Below are 17,198 nucleotides of genomic sequence, written 5' to 3' on the forward strand. Positions count from 1 at the left end.
ATTTGTAAATTTTCCCAACAAGTAGACCACATATCACATGGATAACTTATTTTCTTTTATTTTTTGACATTTCCATCATTTTCTTTTATTTTTTTAAAACTGAAAAGGCGGTCCATAGTGGGGGGGTGCATTCGGTGGAATTTTTGGGCCAAGTTAGTAATGGCGCACCGTGGGAGTGGTGCACCATTACTAGTTTGGAAAATAAAGATTGCAAAATAAATAAATAGTAAACTAGAATTGTAGATCAGAAACTTATATGATGGAAAATAGACCCGGGGACCATAGGTTTCACTAGTGGCTTCTCTCATGATATCATATATTACGGTGGGTGAACAAATTACTAATGAGCAATTGATAGAAAAGCGCATAATTATGAGAATATCTAGGCATGATCATGAATATAGGCATCACATCCGCGTCAAGTAGACCGAAACAATTCGGCATCTACTACTATTACTCCACACATCGACCGCTATCCAGCATGCATCTAGAGTATTAAGTTGATAAGAACAGAGTAACACATTAGGCAAGATGACATGACGTAGAGGGATAAACTCAAGCAATATGATATAAACCCCATCTTTTTATCCTTGATGGCAACAATACAATACGCGCCTTGCTGCACCTGCTGTCACTAGGAAAGGACACCGCAAGATTGAACCCAAAGCTAAGCACTTCTCCCATTGCAAGAAAGATCAATCTAGTAGGCCAAACTAAACCGATAGTTCAAAGGGACTTGCAAAGATAACAAATCATGCATATAAGAATTCAGAGAAGAACCAAATATTATTCATAGATAAACTTGATCATAAATCCACAATTCATCAGATCTCGGCAAAAACACCGCAAAAGAGTATTACATCGAATAGATCTCCAAGAACATCGAGGAGAGGTTTGTATTGAGAACCAAAGAGAGAGAAGAAACCATCCAGCTAATAACTATGGACCCGAAGGTCTGTGGTAAACTACTCACACATCATCGGAGAGGCTATGGTTTTGATGTAGAAGCCCTCCGTGATCGATTCCCCCTCTGGCAGATCGTCGGAAAAGGCCCCAAGATGGGATCTCAAGAGTATAGAAGGTTGCGGTGGAAAAGTGGTTTCGTGGCTCCCCCTAATGCTATTAGGGTATAAGAGTATATATTGGCGAAAGAAGTACGTCGTGAAGGAAATATGCCCTAGAGGCAATAATAAAGTTATTATTTATTTCCTTATATCATGATAAATGTTTATTATTCATGCTAGAATTGTATTAACCGGAAACACAATACATGTGAGAATACATAGACAAATAGAGTGTCACTAGTATGCCTCTACTTGACTAGCTCGTGAATCAAAGATGGTTAAGTTTCCTAATGATAGACATGAGTTGTCGTTTGATTAACGTGATCACATCATTAGGAGAATGATGTGATTGACTTGACCCATTCCGTTAGCTTAGCACTTGATCGTTTAATATGTTGCAATTGCTTTCTTCATGACTTATACATGTTCCTATGACTATGAGATTATGTAACTCCCATTTACCGGAGGAACACTTTGTGTGCTACCAAACTTCACAACGTAACTGGGTGATTATAAAGGTGCTCTACAGGTGTCCCCGAAGGTACTTGTTGAGTTGACGTATTTCTAGATTAGGATTTGTCACTCTGATTGTCGGAGAGGTATCTCTGGGCCCTCTCGGTAATGCACATCATTATAAGCCTTGCAAGCATTGTAGCTAATGAGTTAGTTAGGGGATGATGCAATACGTAACGAGTAAATAGACTTGTCGGTAACGAGATTGAACTAGGTATTGAGATACCGACGATCGAATCTCGGGCAAGTAACATACCGATGACAAAGGGAACAACATATGTTGTTATGCAGTTTGACCGATAAAGATCTTCGTAGAATATGTAGGAGCCAATATGTGCATCCAGGTTCTGCTATTGATTATTGACCGGAGACGAGTCTCGGTCATGTCTACATAGTTCTCGAACCCGTAGGGTCCGCACGCTTAAAGTTCGATGACGGTTATATTATGAGTTTATGTGTTTTGATGTACCGAAGGTATTTCGGAGTTCCAGATGAGATCGGGGACATGACGAGGAGTCTCGAAATAGTCGAGATGTAAAGATCGATATATTGGACGACTATATTCGGACATCGGAAAGGTTCCGAGTGATTCGGGTATTTTTTGGAGTACCGGAGAGTTTCGGGAATTCGCCGGGGAGTATATGGGCCTTATTGGGCTTTAGGGGAAAGAGAGAGGAGAAGTTGGGCGCCCCCCCCCAAGGCCTAGCATGACTCTAATATCACTCTCTTGATATCTCAAAACAATTATCAAGTATCAATCTTCTCATAGTATTTAATGCACTCTATATGAAAGTTTTTATTATAGCCATCTTGAATGCCCATCATATTAGGAGTAATTTTATAACCAAAGCATGAGAGATCAATAATTTCTATAAGATAGAACCACCACCGTGCTCTAAAAAGATATAAGCGAAGCACTAGAGCAAAATTATCTAGCTTAAAAGAGATAAGTGAAGCACATAGAGTAATCTAATAAATTCTGATTCATGTGTGTCTATCCCAAAAGGTGTGTACAGCAAGGATGATTGTGTTAAACTAAAAATAAAAGACTCAAATCATACAAGACGCTCCAAGCAAAACACATATCATGTGGTGCATAAAAATATAGCCTCAAGTAAAGTTACCGATAGACAAAGACGAAAGAGGGGATGCCTTCTGGGGCATCCCCAAGCTTAGGCTTTTGTTTGTACTTTAATTTTACCTTGGGGTGGCTTGTGCATCCCCAAGCTTAGGCTTGCCACTCTTTATTCCAAAAACATGAAAACTTCACAACACAAAACTTAAACAGAAAATCTCATGAGCTTCGTTAGTATAAGAAAACAAACCATCACTTTAAGGTACTGTAATGAACTCATTCTTTATTTATATTGGTGTTAAAAATACTGTATTCCAACTTCTCTATGGTTCATATCCCCCGATACTAGCCATAGATTTGTTAAAATAAGCAAACAACATACGAAAAAAGAATATGTCAAAAACAGAACAGTCTGTAGTAATATGATTCATACTCATACTTATGTAACTCCAAAAATTCTGAAATAAATTGGTAGACGTGAGTAATTTGTCTATTAATCATCTGAAAAAAGAATCAACCTAAAATCACTCTCCAGTAAACAATGGCATCTATTCTCGTGAGCACAAAAGTTTCTGTTTTTTACAGCAAGATTGCAAAGACTTCACCCAAGTCTTCCCAAAGGTTCTACTTGGAACACACTAATTAAAACATAAAACCACATCTAAAAGTAGGCTAGATTAATTATTTATTACTAAACAGGAACGAAAAGGAAGGAACAAAAATAAAATTGGGTTGCCTCCCAACAAGCGCTATCGTTTAACGGCCCTAGCTAGGCATAAAAACAAGAATAGATGTAGGTATTATCATCTTTGGTATGCAATCCATAAGTGGCTCTTATAATTTAATTTTGTTTCTAGGAAAGTGTTTCATGCCTTTCCTTAACAGAAATTGGAATCTACTATTTCCTTCTTTCATGTCAATAATTGTAGCAATCGTTCTAAGGAAAAGTCTACCAAGAATAATATGACATGTAGGATTGCAATGTATATCAAGAACGATGAAATCTACGGGCACATAATTCCTATTAGCAATAATAAGAACATCATTAATTCTTCCCATAGGTTTCTTAATGGTGGAATCCGCAAGATGCAAATTTAAAGAACAATCATCAAATTCACGGAAACCTAACACATCACACAAAGTTTTTGGAATTGTGGAAACACTAGCACCCAAGTCACACAAAGCATAGCATTCGTAATCTTTAATCTTAATTTTAATAGTGGGTTCCCACTCATAATGAAGTTTTCTAGTAATAGAAACTTCTAGTTCAAGCTTTTCTTCATAAGACTGCATTAAAGCATCAACGATTTGTTTAGTAAAGGCCTTATTTTGATCATAAGCATGCGGAGAATTTAACACGGATTGCAACAAGGAAATACAATCTATCAAAGAGCAATTATCATAATTAAATTCCTTGAAATCCAAAATAGTGGGTTCATTACTAAGTAAAGTTTTGACCTCTTCAATCCCACTTTTATTAATTTTAGCATCAAGATATAAAAACTCCGAATCATTGGGATGCCTTTTAACTAAAGTTGACTCATCTCTAGTCCCATATTTATAAAGATTCATATTGGAAAACAAAGATTTAATAGGAGACACATGAATCACTTTTAGATCTTCATCTTTATTATCATGAAAACCAGAAGAACACGCTTTCACAAAGCACTCTTTTTTAGCATGCATCCTAGTGGTTCTTTTTTGCACTCATCAATGGAAATTCTCATGGCTTTGAGAGACTCATTGATATAATGCTTAGGTGAAATAGATCCAAGTTTCAAAGAATCAACATCGAGAGAAATTCTATCCATGTTCCTAGCCAACTCATCGATCTTAAGCAATTTTTCCTCAATCAAAGCATTGTAATTCTTTTGCGAATTCATAAATTCTTTAACACTAGTCTCAAAATCAGAGGGCATCTTATTAAAATTTCCATAAGAGTTGTTGTAGGAATTATCATAACTATTAGAGGAATTATTAGGAAACGGCCTAGAATTAAAGTTTCCTCTATACGCGTTGTTACCAAAATTGTTCCTACCAACAAAATTCAGATCCATAGATTCATTAGTATCAGAAGAAACACTCTTATTAGCAAACAATTTCATAAGTTCATCCATATTTCCACTCAAAACATTAATCTCTTTAATCGCATGAACTTTTTTACTAGTGGATCTTTCGGTGTGCCATTGAGAAGCATTAACCATAATATTATCTAGGAGTTTAGTAGCTTCTCCTAAAGTGATTTCCATAAAAGTGCCTCGCGCGGCCGAATCTAAAAGGTTTCTAGAAGCAAAATTCAATCCGGCATTTATTTTTTATAATCATCCATAAATTCAAACCATGTGTAGGGCAATTATGTATCATTAATTTCATCCTCTCCCAAGCTTGTGCAACATGCTCATGATAAATTTGGTTAAAATTCATAATATCATTCCTAAGAGAGATGATCTTAGCGGGAGGAAAAGACTTAGGGATGAAAGCATCTTTGCATTTATTCCATGAATCAATACTATTCTTAGGCAAAGAAGAGAACCAAGTTTTAGCACGATCTCTAAGAGAAAACGAAAATTGCTTTAATTTAACAATATCATTTTCCACATCTTTCTTCTTTTGCATATCACAAAAATCAACAAAGTTGTTTAGATGGGTAGAGGCATCTTCACTAAGAAGGCCAGAAAATTGATCTCTCATGACAAGATTCAACAAAGCAACATTAATTTCACAAGATTCAACATCGGTAATAGGAGCAATCGGAGTGCTAATAAAATCATTGTTGTTGGTATTGGAAAAGTCACACAATTTAGTATTATATTAAGTCACTGTGACAAACAATTTGACACACAAGCACACAAGAAGCAAGCGAAAAGAAGCGGACGGGAAAGAGGCGAAGAAAAGGCAAAGGTTTTCGAAAATCATTTTAGAAGTGGGGGAGAGGAAAACGAGAGGCGAATGGCAAATAATGTAATGCCAGGGAGAAGCGTTTGTGATGGGTACTTGGTATGTCTTGATTTGAGCGTAGATCTCCCCGGCAACAGTGCCAGAAATCCTTCTTGCTACCTCTTGAGCATGCGTTGGTTTTCCCTTGAAGAGGAAAGGGTGATGCAGCAAAGTAGCTTAAGTATTTCCCTCAGTTTTTGAGAACCAAGGTATCACTCCAGTAGGAGACTACACGCAAGTCACCTAGTACCTGCACAGACAACCAAAAACCTTGCAACCAACGTGATAAAGGGGTTGTCAATGCCTTCATAGCCAATCGCAAAAGTGAGATCTGATAATGATAGTAAGATAAATATTTTTGGTATTTTTCTTGTATAGATTGGAAAATAAAGATTGCAAAATAAATAAATAGTAAACTAGAATTGTAGATCGGAAACTTATATGATGGAAAATAGACCCGGGGACCATAGGTTTCACTAGTGGCTTCTCTCATGATAGCATATATTACGGTGGGTGAACAAATTACTGATGAGCAATTGATAGAAAAACGCATAACTATGAGAATATCTAGGCATGATCATGAATATAGGCATCACATCTGCGTCAAGTAGACTGAAACGATTCGGCATCTACTACTATTACTCCACACATCGACCGCTATCCAGCATGCATCTAGAGTATGAAGTTGATAAGAACAGAGTAACACATTAGGCAAGATGACATGATGTAGAAGGATAAACTCAAGCAATATGATATAAACCCCATCTTTTTATCCTTGATGGCAACTATACAATACGCGCCTTGCTGCACCTGCTGTCACTCGGAAAGGACACCGCAAGATTGAACCCAAAGCTAAGCACTTCTCCCATTGCAAGAAAGATCAATCTAGTAGGCCAAACTAAACCGATAGTTCGAAGGGACTTGCAAAGATAACAAATCATGCATATAAGAATTCAGAGAAGAACCAAATATTATTCATAGATAAACTTGATCATAAATCCACAATTCATCGGATCTCGGCAAAAACACCGCAAAAGAGTATTACATCGAATAGATCTCCAAGAACATCGAGCAGAGGTTTGTATTGACAACCAAAGAGAGAGAAGAAACCATCTAGCTAATAACTATGGACCCGAAGGTCTGTGGTAAACTACTCACACATCATCGGAGAGGCTATGGTGTTGATGTAGAAGCCCTCCATGATTGATTCCCCCTCTGGCAGATCGTCGGAAAAGGCCCCAAGATGGGATCTCAAGAGTATAGAAGGTTGCGGTGGTGGAAAAGTGGTTTCGTGGCTCCCCCTAATGCTATTAGGGTATAAGAGTATATATAGGCAAAAGAAGTACGTCGTGAAGGAAATATGCCCTAGAGGCAATAATAAAGTTATTATTTATTTCCTTATATCATGATAAATGTTTATTATTCATGCTAGAATTGTATTAACCGGAAACACAATACATGTGAGAATACATAGACAAACAGAGTGTCACTAGTATGCCTCTACTTGACTAGCTCGTGAATCAAAGATGGTTAAGTTTCCTAATGATAGACATGAGTAGTCATTTGATTAACGTGATCACATCATTAGGAGACGAGTCTGAGCATCCAGGTTCCGCTATTGATTATTGACTGGAGACGAGTCTCGGTCATGTCTACATAGTTCTTGAACCCGTAGGGTCCGCACGCTTAAAGTTTGATGACGGTTATATTATGAGTTTATGTGTTTTGATGTACCGAAGGTAGTTCGGTGTCCCGGATGAGATCGGAGACATGACAATGAGTCTCGAAATGGTCGAGACGTAAAGATCGATATATTGGACGACTATATTCGGACATCGGAAAGGTTCTGAGTGATTCGGGTATTTTTTGGAGTACCGGAGAGTTACGGGAATTCGCCGGGGAGTATATGGGCCTTATTGGGCTTTAGGGGAAAGAGAGGGGAGAGGTTGGGCGCCCCCCAAGGCCTAGTCCAAATTGGACTAGGGGGAGGGGCTGCGCCCCCTCCTTCCATCTCTTCTCTCTCCCCTTTCCTTGACTCCTATTCCTACTACTTGGAGGGCGGGGGGGACCCTACTCCCGGTGGGAGTAGGACTCCTCCTAGGGCGCGCCGTAGAGAGTGCCGGCCCTCCCCCTCCTCCACTCCTTTATATACGAGGAGGGTGGCACCCCTTGGAGACACAACAATTGATCATTGATCTCTTAGCTGTGTGCGGTGCCCCCCTCCACAATAGTCCTCCTCGATAATATCATAGCACTGCTTAGGCGAGATTACCTACGTCGGTAGAACATCATCATCGTCACCACACCATCGTGTTGACGGAACTCTCCCTCGACACTCGGCTGGATCGGACTTCGAGGGACGTCATCGAGCTGAACGTGTGCAAGAACTCGGAGGTGCCGTGCTTTCGGTGCTTGATCGGTCGGGCCGTTAAGACGTGCGACTACATCAACCGTGTTGTGCTAACGATTCCACTTTCGGTCTACGAGGGTACGTGGACACACTATCCCCTCTTGTTGAAGGAAATATGCCCTAGAGGCAATAATAAATTTATTATTTATTTCCTCATATCATGATAAATGTTTATTATTCACACTAGAATTGTATTAACCGGAAACATGATACATGTGTGAATACATAGACAAACATATAGTCACTAGTATGCCTCTACTTGACTAGCTCATTAATCAAAGATGGTTATGTTTCCTAACCATAGACATGTGTTGTCATTTGATTAATGGGATCACATCATTAGGAGAATGATGTGATTGACATGACCCATTCCGTTAGCCTAGCACTTGATCGTTTAGTATATTGCTATTGCTTTCTTCATGACTTATACATGTTCCTGTAACTATGAGAATTATGCAACTCCCGTTTACCGGAGGAACACTTTGGGTACTACCAAACGTCACAACATAACTGGGTGATTATAAAGGAGTACTACAGGTGTCTCCGAGGGTACATGTTGAGTTGGCGTATTTCGAGATTAGGTTTTGTCACTCCATTGTCGGAGAGGTATCTCTGGGACCTCTCGGTAATGCACATCATTATAAGCCTTGCAAGCAATGTGACCAAATGAGTTGGTTACGGGACGATGCATTACGGAACGAGTAAAGAGACTTGCCAGTAACGAGATTGAACTAGGTATTGGATACCGACGATCAAATCTCGGGTAAGTAACACACCGATGACAAAAGGAACAACGTATGTTGTTATGCTGTTTGACCGATAAAGATCTTCGTAGAATATGTAGGAACCAATATGGGCATCCAGGTTCCGCTATTGGTTATTGACCGAGAATAGTTCTAAGTCATGTCTACATAGTTCTCGAACCCGTAGGGTCCGCACGCTTAACGTTACGATGACAGTTTTATTATGAGTTTATAAGTTTTGATGTACCGAAGTTTGTTCGGAGTCCCGGATGTGATCACGGACATGACGAGGAGTCTCGAAATGGTCGAGACATAAAGATTGATATATTGGAAGCCTATGTTTGGACATCGGAAAGGTTCCGGGTGAAATCGGGATTATACCGGAACACCGGGGGGTTACCGGAACCCTCCCGGGGGTTAATGGGCCTTAGTGGGCCATGAGGGAGAAGAGGAGGCCTGGCCAGGGCAGGCCGTGCTCCCCCTCCCCCCCTATTCCAAATAGGACAAGGAAGGGGGGGGGGCGGCGCCCCCCTTTCCTCTTTCCCCTCCCCCCTTTCCTTCTCCACCAAGGCAAGAGGGGGGAGTCCTACTCCCGGTGGGAGTAGGACTCCTCCAGGCGCACCCCAAGTGGGCCGGCCGCACCCCCCCTCCCTCCTTTATATACGGGGGCAGGGGGGCACCCCATAACACACAAGTTGATCTACGGATCGTTCCTTAGCCGTGTGCGGTGCCCCCCTCCACCATATTCCACCTCGGTCATATCGTCATGGACTTTAGGCGAAGCCCTGCGCCGGTAGAACATCATCATCGTCACCACGCCATCGTGCTGACGGAACTCATCCCCGAAGCTTTGCTGGATCGGAGCCCGGGGATCGTCATCAAGCTGAACGTGTGCTGAACTCGGAGGTGCCGTACGTTCGGTGCTTGGATCAGTCGGATCGTGAAGATGTAGGACTACATCAACCGCGTTGTGCTAACGCTTCCGCTTACGGTCTACGAGGGTACGTGGACATTACTCTCCCCTCTCGTTGCTATGCCATCACCATGATCTTGCATGTGCGTAAGAATTTTTTTGAAATTACTACGTTCCCCAACAGTGGCATCCGAGCCTAGGTTTTATGCGTTGATGTTATATGCACGAGTAGAACACAAGTGAGTTGTGGGCGATACAAGTCATACTGCTTACCAGCATGTCATACTTTGGTTCGGCGGTATTGTGAGATGGAGCGGCCCGGACCGACATTACGCGTATGCTTACGCGAGACTGGTTTCACCGTTGCGAGCACTTGTGCTTAAAGGTGGCTGGCGGGTGTCTGTCTCTCTCACTTTAGCTGAATCGAGTGTGGCTACGCCCGGTCCTTGCGAAGGTTAAAACAGCACTAACTTGACGAACTATCATTGTGGTTTTGATGCGTAGGTAAGAACGGTTCTTGCTAAAGCCCGTAGCAGCCACGTAAAATTTGCAACAACAAAGTAGAGGACGTCTAACTTGTTTTTGCAGGGCATGTTGTGATGTGATATGGTCACGACGTGATGCTATATTTTATTGTATGAGATGATCATGTTTTGTAACCGAAGTTATCGGCAACTGGCAGGAGCCATATGGTTGTCACTTTATTGTATGAAATGCAAACGCCCTGTAATTGCTTTACTTTATCACTAAGAACATCGAGCAGAGGTTTGTATTGACAACCAAAGAGAGAGAAGAAACCATCTAGCTAATAACTATGGACCCGAAGGTCTGTGGTAAACTACTCACACATCATCGGAGAGGCTATGGTGTTGATGTAGAAGCCCTCCATGATTGATTCCCCCTCTGGCAGATCGTCGGAAAAGGCCCCAAGATGGGATCTCAAGAGTATAGAAGGTTGCGGTGGTGGAAAAGTGGTTTCGTGGCCCCCCCTAATGCTATTAGGGTATAAGAGTATATATAGGCAAAAGAAGTACGTCGTGAAGGAAATATGCCCTAGAGGCAATAATAAAGTTATTATTTATTTCCTTATATCATGATAAATGTTTATTATTCATGCTAGAATTGTATTAACCGGAAACACAATACATGTGAGAATACATAGACAAACAGAGTGTCACTAGTATGCCTCTACTTGACTAGCTCGTGAATCAAAGATGGTTAAGTTTCCTAATGATAGACATGAGTAGTCATTTGATTAACGTGATCACATCATTAGGAGACGAGTCTGAGCATCCAGGTTCCGCTATTGATTATTGACTGGAGACGAGTCTCGGTCATGTCTACATAGTTCTTGAACCCGTAGGGTCCGCACGCTTAAAGTTTGATGACGGTTATATTATGAGTTTATGTGTTTTGATGTACCGAAGGTAGTTCGGTGTCCCGGATGAGATCGGAGACATGACAATGAGTCTCGAAATGGTCGAGACGTAAAGATCGATATATTGGACGACTATATTCGGACATCGGAAAGGTTCTGAGTGATTCGGGTATTTTTTGGAGTACCGGAGAGTTACGGGAATTCGCCGGGGAGTATATGGGCCTTATTGGGCTTTAGGGGAAAGAGAGGGGAGAGGTTGGGCGCCCCCCAAGGCCTAGTCCAAATTGGACTAGGGGGAGGGGCTGCGCCCCCTCCTTCCATCTCTTCTCTCTCCCCTTTCCTTGACTCCTACTCCTACTACTTGGAGGGGGGGGGACCCTACTCCCGGTGGGAGTAGGACTCCTCCTAGGGCGCGCCGTAGAGAGTGCCGGCCCTCCCCCTCCTCCACTCCTTTATATACGAGGAGGGTGGCACCCCTTGGAGACACAACAATTGATCATTGATCTCTTAGCTGTGTGCGGTGCCCCCCTCCACAATAGTCCTCCTCGATAATATCATAGCACCGCTTAGGCGAGATGTCCTACGTCGGTAGAACATCATCATCGTCACCACACCATCGTGTTGACGGAACTCTCCCTCGACACTCGGCTGGATCGGACTTCGAGGGACGTCATCGAGCTGAACGTGTGCAAGAACTCGGAGGTGCCGTGCTTTCGGTGCTTGATCGGTCGGGCCGTTAAGACGTGCGACTACATCAACCGCGTTGTGCTAACGATTCCACTTTCGGTCTACGAGGGTACGTGGACACACTATCCCCTCTTGTTGAAGGAAATATGCCCTAGAGGCAATAATAAATTTATTATTTATTTCCTCATATCATGATAAATGTTTATTATTCACACTAGAATTGTATTAACCGGAAACATGATACATGTGTGAATACATAGACAAACATATAGTCACTAGTATGCCTCTACTTGACTAGCTCATTAATCAAAGATGGTTATGTTTCCTAACCATAGACATGTGTTGTCATTTGATTAATGGGATCACATCATTAGGAGAATGATGTGATTGACATGACCCATTCCGTTAGCCTAGCACTTGATCGTTTAGTATATTGCTATTGCTTTCTTCATGACTTATAAATGTTCCTGTAACTATGAGAATTATGCAACTCCCGTTTACCGGAGGAACACTTTGGGTACTACCAAACGTCACAACGTAACTGGGTGATTATAAAGGAGTACTACAGGTGTCTCCGAGGGTACATGTTGAGTTGGCGTATTTCGAGATTAGGTTTTGTCACTCCATTGTCGGAGAGGTATCTCTGGGACCTCTCGGTAATGCACATCATTATAAGCCTTGCAAGCAATGTGACCAAATGAGTTGGTTACGGGACGATGCATTACGGAACGAGTAAAGAGACTTGCCAGTAACGAGATTGAACTAGGTATTGGATACCGACGATCAAATCTCGGGTAAGTAACACGCCGATGACAAAAGGAACAACGTATGTTGTTATGCTGTTTGACCGATAAAGATCTTCGTAGAATATGTAGGAACCAATATGGGCATCCAGGTTCCGCTATTGGTTATTGACCGAGAATAGTTCTAAGTCATGTCTACATAGTTCTCGAACCCGTAGGGTCCGCACGCTTAACGTTACGATGACAATTTTATTATGAGTTTATAAGTTTTGATGTACCGAAGTTTGTTCGGAGTCCCGGATGTGATCACGGACATGACGAGGAGTCTCGAAATGGTCGAGACATAAAGATTGATATATTGGAAGCCTATGTTTGGACATCGGAAAGGTTCCGGGTGAAATCGGGATTATACCGGAACACCGGGGGGTTACCGGAACCCTCCCGGGGGTTAATGGGCCTTAGTGGGCCATGAGGGAGAAGAGGAGGCCCGGCCAGGGCAGGCCGTGCTCCCCCTCCCCCCCTATTCCAAATAGGACAAGGAAGGGGGGGGGGCGGCGCCCCCCTTTCCTCTTTCCCCTCCCCCCTTTCCTTCTCCACCAAGGCAAGAGGGGGGAGTCCTACTCCCGGTGGGAGTAGGACTCCTCCAGGCGCACCCCAAGGGGGCCGGCCGCACCCCCCCTCCCTCCTTTATATACGGGGGCAGGGGGGCACCCCATAACACACAAGTTGATCTACGGATCGTTCCTTAGCCGTGTGCGGTGCCCCCCTCCACCATATTCCACCTCGGTCATATCGTCATGGACTTTAGGCGAAGCCCTGCGCCGGTAGAACATCATCATCGTCACCACGCCATCGTGCTGACGGAACTCATCCCCGAAGCTTTGCTGGATCGGAGCCCGGGGATCGTCATCAAGCTGAACGTGTGCTGAACTCGGAGGTGCCGTACGTTCGGTGCTTGGATCAGTCGGATCGTGAAGATGTAGGACTACATCAACCGCGTTGTGCTAACGCTTCCGCTTACGGTCTACGAGGGTACGTGGACATTACTCTCCCCTCTCGTTGCTATGCCATCACCATGATCTTGCATGTGCGTAGGAATTTTTTTGAAATTACTACGTTCCCCAACAGTGGCATCCGAGCCTAGGTTTTATGCGTTGATGTTATATGCACGAGTAGAACACAAGTGAGTTGTGGGCGATACAAGTCATACTGCTTACCAGCATGTCATACTTTGGTTCGGCGGTATTGTGAGATGGAGCGGCCCGGACCGACATTACGCGTATGCTTACGCGAGACTGGTTTCACCGTTGCGAGCACTTGTGCTTAAAGGTGGCTGGCGGGTGTCTGTCTCTCTCACTTTAGCTGAATCGAGTGTGGCTACGCCCGGTCCTTGCGAAGGTTAAAACAGCACTAACTTGACGAACTATCATTGTGGTTTTGATGCGTAGGTAAGAACGGTTCTTGCTAAAGCCCGTAGCAGCCACGTAAAATTTGCAACAACAAAGTAGAGAACGTCTAACTTGTTTTTGCAGGGCATGTTGTGATGTGATATGGTCAACACGTGATGCTATATTTTATTGTATGAGATGATCATGTTTTGTAACCGAAGTTATCGGCAACTGGCAGGAGCCATATGGTTGTCGCTTTATTGTATGAAATGCAAACGCCCTGTAATTGCTTTACTTTATCACTAAGAACATCGAGCAGAGGTTTGTATTGACAACCAAAGAGAGAGAAGAAACCATCTAGCTAATAACTATGGACCCGAAGGTCTGTGGTAAACTACTCACACATCATCGGAGAGGCTATGGTGTTGATGTAGAAGCCCTCCATGATTGATTCCCCCTCTGGCAGATCGTCGGAAAAGGCCCCAAGATGGGATCTCAAGAGTATAGAAGGTTGCGGTGGTGGAAAAGTGGTTTCGTGGCTCCCCCTAATGCTATTAGGGTATAAGAGTATATATAGGCAAAAGAAGTACGTCGTGAAGGAAATATGCCCTAGAGGCAATAATAAAGTTATTATTTATTTCCTTATATCATGATAAATGTTTATTATTCATGCTAGAATTGTATTAACCGGAAACACAATACATGTGAGAATACATAGACAAACAGAGTGTCACTAGTATGCCTCTACTTGACTAGCTCGTGAATCAAAGATGGTTATGTTTCCTAATGATAGACATGAGTAGTCATTTGATTAACGTGATCACATCATTAGGAGACGAGTCTGAGCATCCAGGTTCCGCTATTGATTATTGACTGGAGACGAGTCTCGGTCATGTCTACATAGTTCTTGAACCCGTAGGGTCCGCACGCTTAAAGTTTGATGACGGTTATATTATGAGTTTATGTGTTTTGATGTACCGAAGGTAGTTCGGTGTCCCGGATGAGATCGGAGACATGACAATGAGTCTCGAAATGGTCGAGACGTAAAGATCGATATATTGGACGACTATATTCGGACATCGGAAAGGTTCTGAGTGATTCGGGTATTTTTTGGAGTACCGGAGAGTTACGGGAATTCGCCGGGGAGTATATGGGCCTTATTGGGCTTTAGGGGAAAGAGAGGGGAGAGGTTGGGCGCTCCCCAAGGCCTAGTCCAAATTGGACTAGGGGGAGGGGCTGCGCCCCCTCCTTCCATCTCTTCTCTCTCCCCTTTCCTTCACTCCTACTCCTACTACTTGGAGGGGGGGGACCCTACTCCCGGTGGGAGTAGGACTCCTCCTAGGGCGCGCCGTAGAGAGTGCCGGCCCTCCCCCTCCTCCACTCCTTTATATACGAGGAGGGTGGCACCCCTTGGAGACACAACAATTGATCATTGATCTCTTAGCTGTGTGCGGTGCCCCCCTCCACAATAGTCCTCCTCGATAATATCATAGCACTGCTTAGGCGAGATGTCCTACGTCGGTAGAACATCATCATCGTCACCACACCGTCGTGTTGACGGAACTCTCCCTCGACACTCGGCTGGATCGGACTTCGAGGGACGTCATCGAGCTGAACGTGTGCAAGAACTCGGAGGTGCCGTGCTTTCGGTGCTTGATCGGTCGGGCCGTTAAGACGTGCGACTACATCAACCGCGTTGTGCTAACGATTCCACTTTCGGTCTACGAGGGTACGTGGACACACTATCCCCTCTTGTTGAAGGAAATATGCCCTAGAGGCAATAATAAATTTATTATTTATTTCCTCATATCATGATAAATGTTTATTATTCACACTAGAATTGTATTAACCGGAAACATGATACATGTGTGAATACATAGACAAACATATAGTCACTAGTATGCCTCTACTTGACTAGCTCATTAATCAAAGATGGTTATGTTTCCTAACCATAGACATGTGTTGTCATTTGATTAATGGGATCACATCATTAGGAGAATGATGTGATTGACATGACCCATTCCGTTAGCCTAGCACTTGATCGTTTAGTATATTGCTATTGCTTTCTTCATGACTTATAAATGTTCCTGTAACTATGAGAATTATGCAACTCCCGTTTACCGGAGGAACACTTTGGGTACTACCAAACGTCACAACGTAACTGGGTGATTATAAAGGAGTACTACAGGTGTCTCCGAGGGTACATGTTGAGTTGGCGTATTTCGAGATTAGGTTTTGTCACTCCATTGTCGGAGAGGTATCTCTGGGACCTCTCGGTAATGCACATCATTATAAGCCTTGCAAGCAATGTGACCAAATGAGTTGGTTACGGGACGATGCATTACGGAACGAGTAAAGAGACTTGCCAGTAACGAGATTGAACTAGGTATTGGATACCGACGATCAAATCTCGGGTAAGTAACACGCCGATGACAAAAGGAACAACGTATGTTGTTATGCTGTTTGACCGATAAAGATCTTCGTAGAATATGTAGGAACCAATATGGGCATCCAGGTTCCGCTATTGGTTATTGACCGAGAATAGTTCTAAGTCATGTCTACATAGTTCTCGAACCCGTAGGGTCCGCACGCTTAACGTTACGATGACAATTTTATTATGAGTTTATAAGTTTTGATGTACCGAAGTTTGTTCGGAGTCCCGGATGTGATCACGGACATGACGAGGAGTCTCGAAATGGTCGAGACATAAAGATTGATATATTGGAAGCCTACGTTTGGACATCGGAAAGGTTCCGGGTGAAATCGGGATTATACCGGAACACCGGGGGGTTACCGGAACCCTCCCGGGGGTTAATGGGCCTTAGTGGGCCATGAGGGAGAAGAGGAGGCCCGGCCAGGGAAGGCCGTGCTCCCCCTCCCCCCCTATTCCAAATAGGACAAGGAAGGGGGGGGGGCGGCGCCCCCCTTTCCTCTTTCCCCTCCCCCCTTTCCTTCTCCACCAAGGCAAGAGGGGGGAGTCCTACTCCCGGTGGGAGTAGGACTCCTCCAGGCGCACCCCAAGGGGGCCGGCCGCACCCCCCCTCCCTCCTTTATATACGGGGGCAGGGGGGCACCCCATAACACACAAGTTGATCTACGGATCGTTCCTTAGCCGTGTGCGGTGCCCCCCTCCACCATATTCCACCTCGGTCATATCGTCATGGACTTTAGGCGAAGCCCTGCGCCGGTAGAACATCATCATCGTCACCACGCCATCGTGCTGACGGAACTCATCCCCGAAGCTTTGCTGGATCGGAGCCCGGGGATCGTCATCAAGCTGAACGTGTGCTGAACTCGGAGGTGCCGTACGTTCGGTGCTTGGATCAGTCGGATCATGAAGATGTAGG

This window comes from Triticum aestivum, chromosome 3B (genome assembly GCF_018294505.1).
Source record: "Triticum aestivum cultivar Chinese Spring chromosome 3B, IWGSC CS RefSeq v2.1, whole genome shotgun sequence".
In the NCBI taxonomy this organism is placed as follows: domain Eukaryota; kingdom Viridiplantae; phylum Streptophyta; class Magnoliopsida; order Poales; family Poaceae; genus Triticum; species Triticum aestivum.